Source organism: Crocuta crocuta, unplaced genomic scaffold (assembly GCF_008692635.1).
Source record: "Crocuta crocuta isolate KB4526 unplaced genomic scaffold, BGI_CrCroc_1.0 scaffold39, whole genome shotgun sequence".
In the NCBI taxonomy this organism is placed as follows: Eukaryota; Metazoa; Chordata; class Mammalia; order Carnivora; family Hyaenidae; genus Crocuta; species Crocuta crocuta.
In genome coordinates, this window is record NW_027533334.1 from 8,480,949 (window position 1) to 8,493,864 (window position 12,916).

The window sequence follows — 12,916 nt, forward strand, 5'->3', positions numbered from 1 at the left end:
CACTTATCTGCAACAAAGCATCAGCTTTCCAAGCAGTGGGCTTTGGTTTCAATATGTGTGGTTTAGGAAAAAACTCTACAAACCTTCTAAAGTGAACGGTGTTGTCCAACTTAAATGTACAGGAAACTCTACTCATACACATTTGGCAGGTGTCCAAGGATCCCGGCAGCTCACCATCTTGACTTCCAGCGAAGGACAGCGTGACAGTACATCCAAAGAGACCTATCTGTAGGATGCTAGTGTGTATTATTTTCTTTAACTATCATCTAATTGATGTCGATGTTTGTGGGCTCTGCCATTTATTTCAACATTAAATTACAGGTTTTTAAGACTAGACCACTGTGCTTGGCCATCTAGCAGTTTCCTATTACTCACCTGCCACTGCCTGGGCAAGTCACCTGAGGAAATGTAATGAGATCACTGGGGCGACCCCTTTTCAAGTCTAATTATTCCAGCACACTCTGTATCGCGTCGTTATTTTTAACTTACTAACATTAGCTTTTGTCTTCCTAAAGACACTTGAGTCCACTCAATTTCCCTAACTGTCAAAAACGCAGATTGCAATTTTATTTTTTTCTTTATTTCCTGGGAAACTATAACCCTCATGTCCAGCTCTATCTTCCCCTTTCTCTTTGATTTTCTCACGGAGCAGGGATTAAATCTGATCACTGCAAGGTGACATTGCACGAGCAGGCTGGACATGTTTTCAAGTGGCCTGGCCTTTGGAGGTGAAGGCTGTTGGGTAGAGGGGCTTCTAGCCAGTAGGGCAGCAGCTCTTAACTCGTTCCCCTGTTTTGCTCTGACCCCTCTCCAATCTGTTCTCAATCCAGCGGCCAGGCGATTCTGGTAAGACCTCAGTGGGTCAGATCAGTCCTCTACCTCAAACCCCTACCAGATCTATTTTCTCTTCCTGGGATGCTCTTTCCCCAGATATCCTTATCATTTGCTCCCTCACGTCCTTAGTGTATGTATTCGCTGAGGCCATCCTTTTTTGTTTATGTTTTATTTTATTTTTGAGAGAGAGAGATAGAAACAGGATGAGCAGGGGAGGGTCAGAGAGAGACAGAGAGAGAGGGAGATACAGGCTCCAGGCTCTGAGCTGGCTGTCAGCACAGAGCCCGACGCGGGGCTTGAACCCATGAACCGTGAGATAATGACCTGAGCTGAAGTCGTATGCTTAACCGACTGATCCATCCAGGTGCCCCTCACTAAGGGCATCCTTAACCATCCTATTTTAAATCACAAGCTCCTCCCCCAGTCTCCACCTGGGATTCCCTCTTCCCTGTTCCTGTGCTACTTTTCTCCATAGCATCACCCTCTATCTTACCATGTGCATTTCTTTTTTATTTTGTCATGTCTATTTTTCCCTACTAAACCTAAACTCCAAGACGGTAAGACACGTTTTGCATTTGGTGTATGTCTGTATTCCTACCGTTTAGAAGAGCGCCTTGAATCAATTAGTAAGCATGTTGCCTAACTAGGGGCTCATTTCTTGAAACTTACCAATGTTTTCTAACGTCATCCCTTAATACTGCTTCCAGTCTCCCTTCCCCAATGGTGTGCTGGTGGAATCCTTCCTCAAATAGAAACCATAAATACCCATAACCACCCCAGAAAAGAAACCCAGAAAGATGCAATGGCTTCCTAATGTATGTTTCCATTTTCAAACACTTGAAAAATAGGTCATTCATGGTCTTTCCGATATAATTAAGAACTCCATTAGCACTATTAGCAAGTTATTAGCAGTGACTTAGAATTAAGTATGTGTGTCATAATCTTTCCCCAAATAAAGAAAATGTCTTTAACAGCTCTGAAAGATGTCTTCAACGGGATTGGTTCAACTTCATTTTATTTTTTGCAGAAGTGATTTCTCTGCACCACAGAGCAAGTTTTTGACTCGTTAAATATTTATTAAGTGCCCTCTCTATTCCAAGCAACCATATCATGCACTGTGTTGTGGTTATTTCATTTATTAACTTCTATTAGCAGTCTTAAATTGGGGTGCTCCATTTCTCCTGAGCCAGGCCATTTGGTAAAAATGTTAATTGTGTTCCCTTTTAAGAATCCCCAACAAGTTATATCACAGTTCAGTTTCCTGGGGGAACGTCTGGCTCTTTGGTAAGTTCCAAACTTGGTCTCAAAGGTCTGTCTCACTTTCACCAAACTCCCAAAGCAACCAACAGCCAGGATTCCCAGACTAGCTCTTGCTGTTCCAGGCTAAAGACCATATTTATGGGGAATTAGCATATAGAGTAACAATACTCTTTCGTACCAGCTTACTCATTACTCTTTCAGGGACTGGTGGGTTTCAGTTGTGGTTTGTACTTCCTTCTTAAACATAACCAACATATATCTTCTGATTTAACTTTTTTTTTTACAAATAGTTTATTGTCAAGTTGGTTTCCATATAACACCCAGTGTCTTCTGATTTAACTTTCATTCATTTCTTCATTCATTCATTCATTCTTGTATAGTGGTTACACCTGTGGATTTTGGTGTGCCGGGTAAAAATTTCAATACATTAAAAACTTAACCCTCATATAGAATGAGCCCGTGTCATACATTTAATTAAATCCATGAATGAAGGAATTCACAGAATGGTAAACCTGGGTCAAAGGCTTATAGTTGAGACTCAAGTATTTTTAGTCACTGAAAGAAAGGCTGCCGGAATGAGATTGCTGCTCTAGCTGGAAACTGGCTAATCTCCTAGGGGACAATAGAGCTGTCACCATTGGACTTACCTTTTCCACTGGAGAGAAGCTCCCTCGCATTCCTTCAGGTCAGAGATCATTTGAGTCACACTCAGCTCTGAACAAGTCAGCATACACCCTCACAAAGTTGCAGAAGAACCTAATCAATAGTGAAGAGTGAGTCATTAGGGTGAAAAGCCCCGAGAGGACAGGATAATTCTGGAGTGGGTCTGTACTGTTCCCGTATGGCACTGAAAAGGTGGTCAGCTGTCTTTTCCTCTGCTTCCAAGTTTTGGATATTTTTGGCCCAACTGCTGTTAGGTTGCCTGGAGTCAAACTCTGTTTCTCACACTCACTAGCTGTGACCTTGGCCAAGATATTTAACTTCTCCAAGCCTCAGTTTCCTCATCTGTAAAGTAGAGATAACAATAGTTTCCACTGCATTGGATTATTATGAGGTGTCAATTAACTGACCTGTGTGAGAATAGAATGGAATAGAATCTCCTGGCATATAGTAAGTACTCCTTAAGGCTTAGCAGCTATTTATGCAGGGATTAGGCTGAACTAATGGTTGGTGATCAGGGGAAGGGCTGCTGCTCTCCATGTCCTGGTCTTGTCAGGGAGAGTACTGAGATTCAAAGGCCATCACAGATATGGCTGTAGTGCTCAGAGGGAGTTCATGTCATTTAGGAGTCGCGGAGAGCTCTTACATCCAGGCTGGGATCAGAGTAGCTATTGGCAGTCCAGAGCAAAGCCTGTATGGAGGCAGAGAAGGGGGTCCATGTGCGAGAAACGAGGTGCAACAGAGAACGGGAAGGGAGAGCTGAGGGCCTGGTGTCACTCACAGGTGGGGGCTGCTGAGCCAACAGACACTTGAGTCTTGCTGTCCTTCTTTCTTCCTTTCTTTCCTCAACTGTTGAAGTCTCCATGCAGGTACCAGGTACTATCCCAGTACTTCTCTACTCTTCAAAGTTGAATATAATATAGTCCCTACACTTAGGGAGTTCACAGACTGATGGAAGAACCAGGTGTGACCAGTCAATATGGCGTGTGTACAAAGTGCATTATATCAGATGAGAGGTATGTCTGCAGAAGGAAGGCTTTTGCTCCCTCAAGATTTGTTCCAGCAGCCGACTGGCTTGCGATGGACCCCAGAAGGGTGGCACTGGAGCTTATGAACACAGTAGGAGACCAGTAGCTACTAGTTATGGGTTGAATTGTGTAACCCAATGTATGTATTGAAGTTCTAACCCTCATCATCTCAGAATGACCTTATTTGGAAATAAGGTTATTGCAGATGTAAGTAGTTAAGATCACTTGTTTCCCCTTACTTTTATAGCTCCAATTTGGTTCAAGGTGGCGATGTGTTCATCAAAAAAATTCCTAGGTTTCCCAATCCAGTGAAGAAATGGGCAGAAGATATGAACAGACACTTCTCCAAAGAGGACATCCAGATGGCCCACAGACACATGAAACAATGCTCAGCGTCCCTCCTCATCACGGAAATACAAATCAAAACCACACTGAGATACTANAAACTGAGGACTGGGGGTGGGGGAAAGGGGGGGGAGATGGGCATGGAGGAGGGCACTTGTGGGGATGAGCACTGGGTGTTATATGGAAACCAACTTGACAATAAACTATTTAAAAAAATTCCTAGGTTTCCTTCAAGGTCATGTGGGCATGTGGACAGCTTCCAGGAAAGTTATTGCTTTACTAATAGAAATGGAAGGACTCAGCTGGCATGGATCTTTACCCTCTACTTTCTCTCCCTTTTCTGCCTAAAAGGGAGACATGATGGCTGGAGATGCCCCAGACACTTTGTGACCACTTGCTAAGGATGACAGAGCAGGAATGTAGGAGCCCCAGTCCTTGGGCAGCCACATTAGGGCTGGCTTGCCTGCTACTCAGTTTCCTTGTTAAATTAAAGAAGTAGTTCCCTCACTTAATCTACTATTTAGCTTCTGAAACATGTAACTGAGCACATTTGGGATAGACTCCTACTCCATGTAGAAAACTTGAATTGGAATATTTGTCCCACATATAGGAGTCCCATCCCCATGATTGATGGGGGCCCTGTTTCTGGAGACCTGGAGAGGTGGTCCAGTGAGGAAGGGTAAACCTCCAGCATTTGTGTGAAGCCGAATGGAATCCATTTACCATCTCTCTAGAGCCAGGACATTGACAGAACATTCTTCCATTACAGAAGAATGGGCTCACTTAAAAATGAATTTTTATTTATTTATTTTTGAGAGAGAGAGAAAAAGTGAAAGCAGGGAGGGGCAGAGAGAGAGGGGGACAGGGGATCTGAAGCAGGTTCCAGGCTCTGAGCTGTCAGCACAGAGTCCCACACAGGGTTCAAACTCAGGAACTGTGAGATCACGACCAGAGCCGAAGGCAGATGCTTAACTGACTGAGTCACCAGGTGCTCTGAATTCACTTAAAAATAAAAAGTTAAATCCTCTGTTGCAGTCCGGCCCTCTGTCATTTTACAAAGGAAGGGAATGAAATTGAGGGACAGGAAGTGACTTACCCAGGGTCCTGAAGGTAATGGGTGGCTGATGTGGACTGAAAGGTAGGTCTCTTCCATCCTCCATGCTGTTTCCACCAACTTTATGGTTCCAGTGTTCAGTTCCATCATATTTTGCTTGGTTTTCTGCTAAGGTGATAGCCTGAATATCTGGTGTGCTAAATTAGTGAGATTTGAGGGCTTTTAAGTGAAAGTAAACAAGGATTAAGCACACCAGGTAATTTAAAAGGAATCCAGATGGTAATTAAAAGGATTAATCCTGGTGTTTCTAAATGACAAACAGTTCTTTTAATCTTAATTATTAATTGCTAAATTAAATGTTACAGCCGGGTATGTTCTCATATTGTTCTGATTTATTCATCATCAGTGCACTTAAGAAAAGTGGAAAACATAAATTAACCGTATGTAAATTCCTATATTCACAAGCAGATGCAAGAAGAAGACAGGTCCTGCTACTACAAAAGGATTATAGTTGACATAGAACTCCAGTCTAAGGCAACACTGATCCCACGTGACTCTGCCACTAAGAAATGGTGTCCTGATCTAGAAATCTAGAGCTGAAGGTAAAGTGCTTTTCCATGGTGCAGAGTTTACGGAGGATTGGTTGGGAAAACAGCCACGAGAGCTTTGGGACTTCAAAATGTGAGTGCTTCTGGGGCTCCTGGGTGGCTCAGTCGGTTAAGCATCTGGCTTCCACACAGTTCATGATCTCAGAGTTCATGGGCTCAAGCCCCGTGTCGGGCTCTGTGATGATAGCTCAGAGCCTGGAGCCTGTCTTCGGATTCTGTGTCTCCTCTTTCTGTCCCTCTCCTGCTCGCGCTGTCTCTCTCTCTCAGCAATAAGTAAAACATAAAAAAAATTAAAAAAAAAAAATGTGAGTGCTCCTTCGGGAGCTCATTGAGGTAGTTCCCCTGGATTTTGGTAGAGCACCCTCTGGTGGCTCAAAATGTTTCCTGTAAGTTTTTCTGCAAGAATATGGAAGCCTAACTCCATTGAATGGAACAATTTTGGAACCAGTGTTTTTGCGGTGATCTTATGTTCAACAAAATTTTACAAGGTCCCAGCCTGCATTGCCTTTGATGCTGTTTAAACTCTGTCTTTTTCTTCAGCAGGTAGTGATGCTTCTCCTACCACCTGATTATACATACTTTCAAATCCCACGTTTAGAGACTAATATTTAGTGGACCACTAAGGAAGGAGACAGCTTCTCTGAATTTCATTCAGTGTAAAAGGGAAACTTGCTACCACTCCTATAGTCAAGGTGTATTTTGGGGATTAATTTAATTTTAAAATTATTTTGTAAGATATGTGAGAGATTTGGAAAAATTTCAAGCCTAAATGTTATCTGCATCTCTATCTCGAGAGAACAGGAAACAGTGACCAAGCTCAGTTATAAAGCCAGAGAAATCCTCAGCTAGGAGGCTGGAAGATCATTCTTCCATTCCCTCATCAAACATTTAGTAAGCACCTGCAGTCAGCAAATACAAAGAAGTTCTTAAGGAGCAGACAGTCTAGTAGGGAGAGAAAAACATAAACAAATAGTTACAGTGTCTGAGAAAGTTTGTAAGACTTAAATTCCCTTTATATTCACAATAGCACAAGATCACTTTAACTCATGCAATTTGGACATACTATCTAAAGACATGTTATCATTTGGTAGGAATTATACATTTTTAAAAAATTTATTTTTGAGAGACAGGAGAGACAGAGCATGAGCAGAGGAGGGGCAGAGAGAGAGAGGAGGACACAGAATCCACAGCAGGCTCTAGGCTCTGAGCTGTCAGCACAGACCCTGATGCGGGGCTCGAACCCTTGAACCGTGAAATCATGACCTGAGCTGAAGTCTGACGCTTAACAGACTGAGCCACCCAGGCACCCCAGGAATTACGCATTTATACCATATAAAAGAAAATAAATCCACCTCTGTTAATCACGGAATAATTCACTGGCTTAGATGATACCTTAAAAGTTTCCTTCTATCCCAGTGCTTTCTGAAATAAAAAAAATGCTGACATATTAAAAAAAAAAAACAAAGAAAACCAGAAAGTTTCTGTGCAAGCACAGTGATCGGCACACAGTAGAGGCTCAGCAAATATTTGAGAAATGAGCAAATATATGAATAGCAAGAAGAGGGAAGGGATTTTTCTATTTCTTATCCAAGCAGTGTCCAATACCCATTTTGGAATCAGTACTAGGCTCTTGCCCCCTGGCTATGAATATGTTAACATCTCTATAACTTCCTATGATTCAGGTTTTGAAGAGAAGCCGGGTCTAATCTAAAGCAGTGGCTTTCAGCACAGGGTGAGTTCGTTCCCTCTCTCTGCACGGGCTGTGGGGGACTTCTCAATGTGTGGAGATAAGTTTGGTTGTCACAACTTCCCCGGGGATGCTACTGGCATCTGGTGGGCAGAGGTGAGGGGTGGTGCTAAGCACCTTACAACACACAGGACAGTCCTGTGACCAAGATGAAACAGTCTGGGGGCCCCAGGTGGCTCAGTTGGTTGGTTAAGTGTCTGACTTCGGTGTGTGAGTCCACACCTCACATCAGGCTCTCTGCTGTCAGCGCAGAGCCGGCTTCAGATCCTCTCTCTCTCTTTCAAAAATAAACATAAAAAAAAGAATTAGACAGTCTTGAAAGTTAATAGGGTTGAGAAACTGTGGTTTAACGTTATCACTCGATTCAGCTGAGTTCAGAAGAAACCATCGTCAGCACTCTTGAGTTAGGAAATACCCCTGATTCCCTCCCCTGCCTGTCATGTGTTCAACCCCCTTGCCTGCCCGCAGGCACTTCACAGGGACGGTTCCCACCCTCTGCTCCCTGTCCCCTGCAAGCAGGACCAAACTGCCTTCCTGCCAACGAATTGACTCCTCTGATTTGGGGACAGGGGGATCTGGATAGGCCTGAGGTCAGGCTTAGCTCCTGGGAGGTGAACAAGTAGACTCTTCTCTCTGATGAAGAAGCACGCTTAAATCCATTGAAAACCTGGCCAGGGTAGTAAAGTAAATGCCTCTGAGATTCTAATGACGAGGTTTACATACCTTCTTTCTCTCTCTCTCTTTTTTAATTTGAAGTCATTTAATTTTTTAAAATTTTTTTGAAATGTGAGGTCATTTTATTTGTTTTATTTTCTTATTTTTAGAAAGAGAGAGGGTGAGCATGGTGGGGGGGGAGAGAGAGAGAGAGAGAGAGAGAGAGAATCTAATGCAGGCTCCATACTCAGGGCAGAGCCTGTCAGGGGGCTGGATCCCACCACCCTAGGACTGTGACCTGAGGCGAAATCAAGAGTTGGTGCTCAACCCTGAGCCACCCAGCTGTCCCTACATAGCTGGTCTCTTTATCACTTTGTCTTACAAGGCTGAGCAAGGAAAAACGCCTGCCTTTGGTAACCTTTGAAGGACCAGCAGAGGGCAGACATTGCTTATCTAAAGAAAAAACCGAGTACAGACCGCTGCACCAGTATCCGCAGAAACCGGCTGATTGATCGACCACCTCTCCTGTCATTCTCTTCCTCCATGTCACATTCTCTTCCTCCGCGACCAAGAAGTCATCTCGGCCAATTATAATGTTGTATCTGGAAATGCTTGATTTCTTTCTTTTTTCTGTTGATGACTATATGGGGTGATTCGAAAATCTTTCTTGAAAAAAGATCTATTTTTTCCTAATTAAAAATAATACATGAGCATTGAAGAAAATTAGAGAACTATATACAAGTGCAAAGGAAATTTTTACCTCCCAGGGGTGATCACTAGTCATTAGTCCTTCCAATCTCTGTTCCCATGAAAACTACTAAAATATGTGTGCTGCAATGACACATGAGGGATCCTTGACACACAGAGAAATGCATATACAGCATGTGTTTTCCTGTCTCTCTATCTTTGCTCATTCGGCTCAACTGGAAATGCTTTTTCTAATCTTTGAAAATCCAAATCCTAGATATTTTTCAAGGTCAAGCTCTTATGTCTCGCTTGATTCTCTGCAGGAGTCTATCTGTTTTTTCTGTATTTTTATGTCCCCATGTCTATGACTTTGTTATGCTGATTACCACCTTCTGCCTTACATTACAATTTTTATGTGCAGTCAAATCTTCCTACAAAGTCCCAATTTTTTGAGTGTGGGGACCTCACTTTATCGTTCTGTCTTCCATAGTGCCAACATTGAGTTGTTGGCAATACATGGTAAGTATTCCTAAGTATTTATGAAGAGTAAGGAGGGGAAAGAGACAAAGGAATGAAAGAGGAAAGAGAGAGAGGAAAGGGGGAGAAAAGAAGGAAGGAGTGAAGGAAATAAGGGGGAAATAAGGAAGAAAGTTGATTCATTATAATTTGCAGCAAGCTTTTTGAGGAAGGCAGGAATTATCCCAGTTTCACAGGGGAGGTCGAGAGAGTCTAAGTGTTGGCTCATGTTTATAATTCTATTTGGAGGATTTTTCTCAGATCAGAAGATTCAGAGTTTGTGTGTGTGTGTGTGTGTGTGTGTGTGTGTGTGTGTGCACGCACGCGCATATGAGCGCGCGTGCTCTCAAAAATGGTATATTGAAGTCCTACCTCTGGTACCTGTGAATGTGACCTTATTTAGAAATAGGGTCATTGCAGATATGAAGTCACACACTGGATCAGAATGGGTCCTAATTCTAAGGACTGGTCCTTAACGAGAAGGAGGTTGGGACACAGAGATACACAGAAGGAGGATGACCATGTGAAGACCAGGTAGAAACTGGAGAGAAGCATCTACAAGTCAAGGAATGCCAAGGATGGCACCACCAGCAGCTAGCAAAGCAAAGAAGGATTCCTCCCCAGAGGCTTCAGAGAGAATGTGGCCCCACTGACACCTTCATTTCATACTCTAGTCTTTAAGACTTCAGAAATAAGTTTCTACTGTTTTAAGCAACCCAGTTTGGAGTCGTTTATTACAACAGACCAGGGGGACACAATGCATCATGTTGACAACTTTCTAGTGACAACAGGCCCACCTGGGGCACAAAGGGAAGTCCTACAGATACTTGGAAGGAAGTCAAGATGCCAAGGAGATATAGGGAGTCCTTGGTGAGAATCATAAAGAAGGGAGTTGTTGGATGGGTTCAGAGATAGCTTTCAGTTGTTTCTTTGCCAACATTTTAGCACAAGCAAATCCTTCTTTTCCTTCATTTATCTTTCAAGGTGTTAAGACTTATCGAAGGTCTTTGGAAACTGTTGCAAAAGGTAACCATCTAATTTTCCTAGTGTCATCAACAGACTATTTCTTAATGCATGGAACAGTGGTTGGCATCTTGTTAGCTCCTAAGGAGTTGTCATTGTATAATATAGTGATAAATTTGGAAAGATGATGTTTGAATCTAAAAAATGGTAGCCACCCAGCTCAAGCTCTGAGAGTAAATATGAGGATTTAATGCACTGCAGACATTCATTTTCCCATTACCATCCTAAGGTTAAATTGTAACTGGGAAAATATTGCCAAAGTAGAGGAATGGAGTTTCCTCTCTGAAATAAGCCCAAATGTCCCCCACTCTGACTCCTATGACTCAGTAACTTAGATACTGGAGCCCCAAGATCAAAAGATCAATTCTTAGAATAAAACAACTTACAGGGAGGTGTAGGCGAGACTGCTTGATAAATGCCATCATCTCTCCCCGTGGTGGGAAAAATAAGTCAGCAGACATGAAGATGACTTCCCTTAGGTTTCCATGGTGGCCTTCACATGTCTCCCACATTGCATGAGTAATGATAAAGATGATGGTGATAGGAAAAACAATAACCATTATCACTGGAACAATAACAACAGCAAACACTATTCCAGAAAGGATTTTAGCTTAGCAGTGTCTCGCACATAGTATCCCCTCAATGAACGTTTTTTGAGTGAATAGAATCCATGAATAAGTGAATGAATGACTTAGTGGGATTGGATTCTAGCAGTGCCCTTTATTGCTTTGTGACTGAGTTTGTTTCTCTAATTTCCCTGCAGGATGTCTAGAAATGAGAGAAGTTCTTTAAACTGACAGTATATGGCCAAAGCCATTAATTTCAAGTAGTATTGAGGTTTGGTTCTCCTATATCACCTTTTGTCTTTTCAGGGTTACTGGCTTCTGAGTGTGTCAGTGGGCTGGGACTAGACAACGATTTCAGGGATGCCGGATGCATTGTCTTCAAAACCAAAGGCAACAAGGTCAAGTGTAGCAATGGCCATGACATTTCTGCTTTCAGTTTATGGTAAGTCCCTGGATTAAGTTCCTATTTGGCTAAAAATAATATTGCCATCTGAGTATTTCTTGACCTTAGGATTCAAGCCTAACTGATTTATTAAACAAATATTTTTGGGGTATCTAGTGTGTGCCAGTGGCTCCTTTTTTAAAATTTTATTTAAATCCAAGTTAGTTAATATATAGTGTAGTAATGGTTTCAGGAGTAGAATTTAGTAATTTATCACCTACAAATAACACCCAGAGCTCATTACAACAAGTGCTCTCTTTAACACTCGTCACCCATCCCTCCACCCAACACACCACCAGCAACCCTCAGTTTGTTCTCTGTATTTAAGAGTCTCTTATGGTTTACTTCCCTCTCTGTTTTTATCTTATTTTTCCTTCCCTTCCCCTATGTTCATCCATTTTGTTTCTTAAATTCCACATGAGTGAAATCATATGGTATTTATCTTTATTTGACTGACTTATTTCACTTGGCATAATGCACTTCAGTTCCATCCATGTTGTTGCAAATGGCAAGATTTCATTCTTTTTTATTGCTGAGTAATATTCCATTGTGTGTGTGTGTGTGTGTGTGTGTAGTTGTGTGTGTGTGTATATATATATATAGTTGTCGATAGTGCTGCTATAAACATTGGGGTACATGTTCCCATTTGAATCAGCATTTTTGTATCCTTTGGATAAATAACTAGTAGTGCAATTATTGGGTCATAGGATAGTTCTATTTTTAATTTTTTTGAGGAACCTCAATACTGTTTTCCACAGTGGCTGCACCAGTTTACATTCCTACCAAAAGCGCAAAAGTGTTCTCCTTTCTTCGCATCCTTGCCAACATCTGTTCTTTCCTGATTTGTTCATTTTAGCTATTCTGACAGGTGTGAGGTGGTATCTCATTGTGGTTTTGATTTGTATTTCCTGGATGATGAGTGATGGTGAGTATCTTTTCAGGTATCTCTTAGCCATCTGGATGTCTTCTTTGGAAGTGTCCACATCTTCTGCCCATTTCTTAACTGGATTACTTGTTTTATGGGTGTTGGGTTTGATAAATTCTTTATAGATTTTAGATACTAACACTTTATCTGATATGTCATTTGCAAATATCTTCTCCCATTCCATTGGTTGCCTTTTAGCTTTGTTGATGTTTGTGCCAGCTGCTTTTATTGAAGGTTTTTTAGTGAACAAAATGCTTCCATGGGCTTAAATCCCAGTGAGGAAAGAGTGACAATATACAAATAAAAGTGTAAAACAGTGTAAGGCATTGATCATGCTATGAATCAGAACAGCAGAATAAGGAGATGGAGAATGTTGGGGAGGCAGGGGTCTCTCTTTCAGATAGTGTGGCTTCTCTGAAGCGGTAACATTTCAACAGAGACTCAAGTGAGTGAAGGAGTGAACGGTGTGAAAACTTCTGGGAAAAATTCATTCCAAGATAAAAGTCTAAGGCCTTTACTTCCTACCTCCAACACTGAAAATAATCACCTTCACAAAAGTGTCTCGGC

The 12,916-nt window shown here is 42.0% G+C and overlaps 1 long non-coding RNA gene across 2 annotated transcripts in view; it reads left to right on the top strand.

Annotated features, from left to right (window-relative positions):
- LOC144218324 (uncharacterized) overlaps window positions 1-12,916 on the top strand; it is a 70,453-nt gene that overhangs the window by 54,317 nt on the left and 3,220 nt on the right. Inside the window, exons 1-2 of one of the 2 annotated variants that reach the window (XR_013331111.1) lie at window positions 5,656-5,783; window positions 11,289-11,424. This is a non-coding gene — a long non-coding RNA (uncharacterized LOC144218324). Of the gene's footprint in view, window positions 1-5,655; window positions 5,784-11,288; window positions 11,425-12,916 lie in introns of those variants that run through there. The other variant, XR_013331112.1, reaches the window with a different exon arrangement.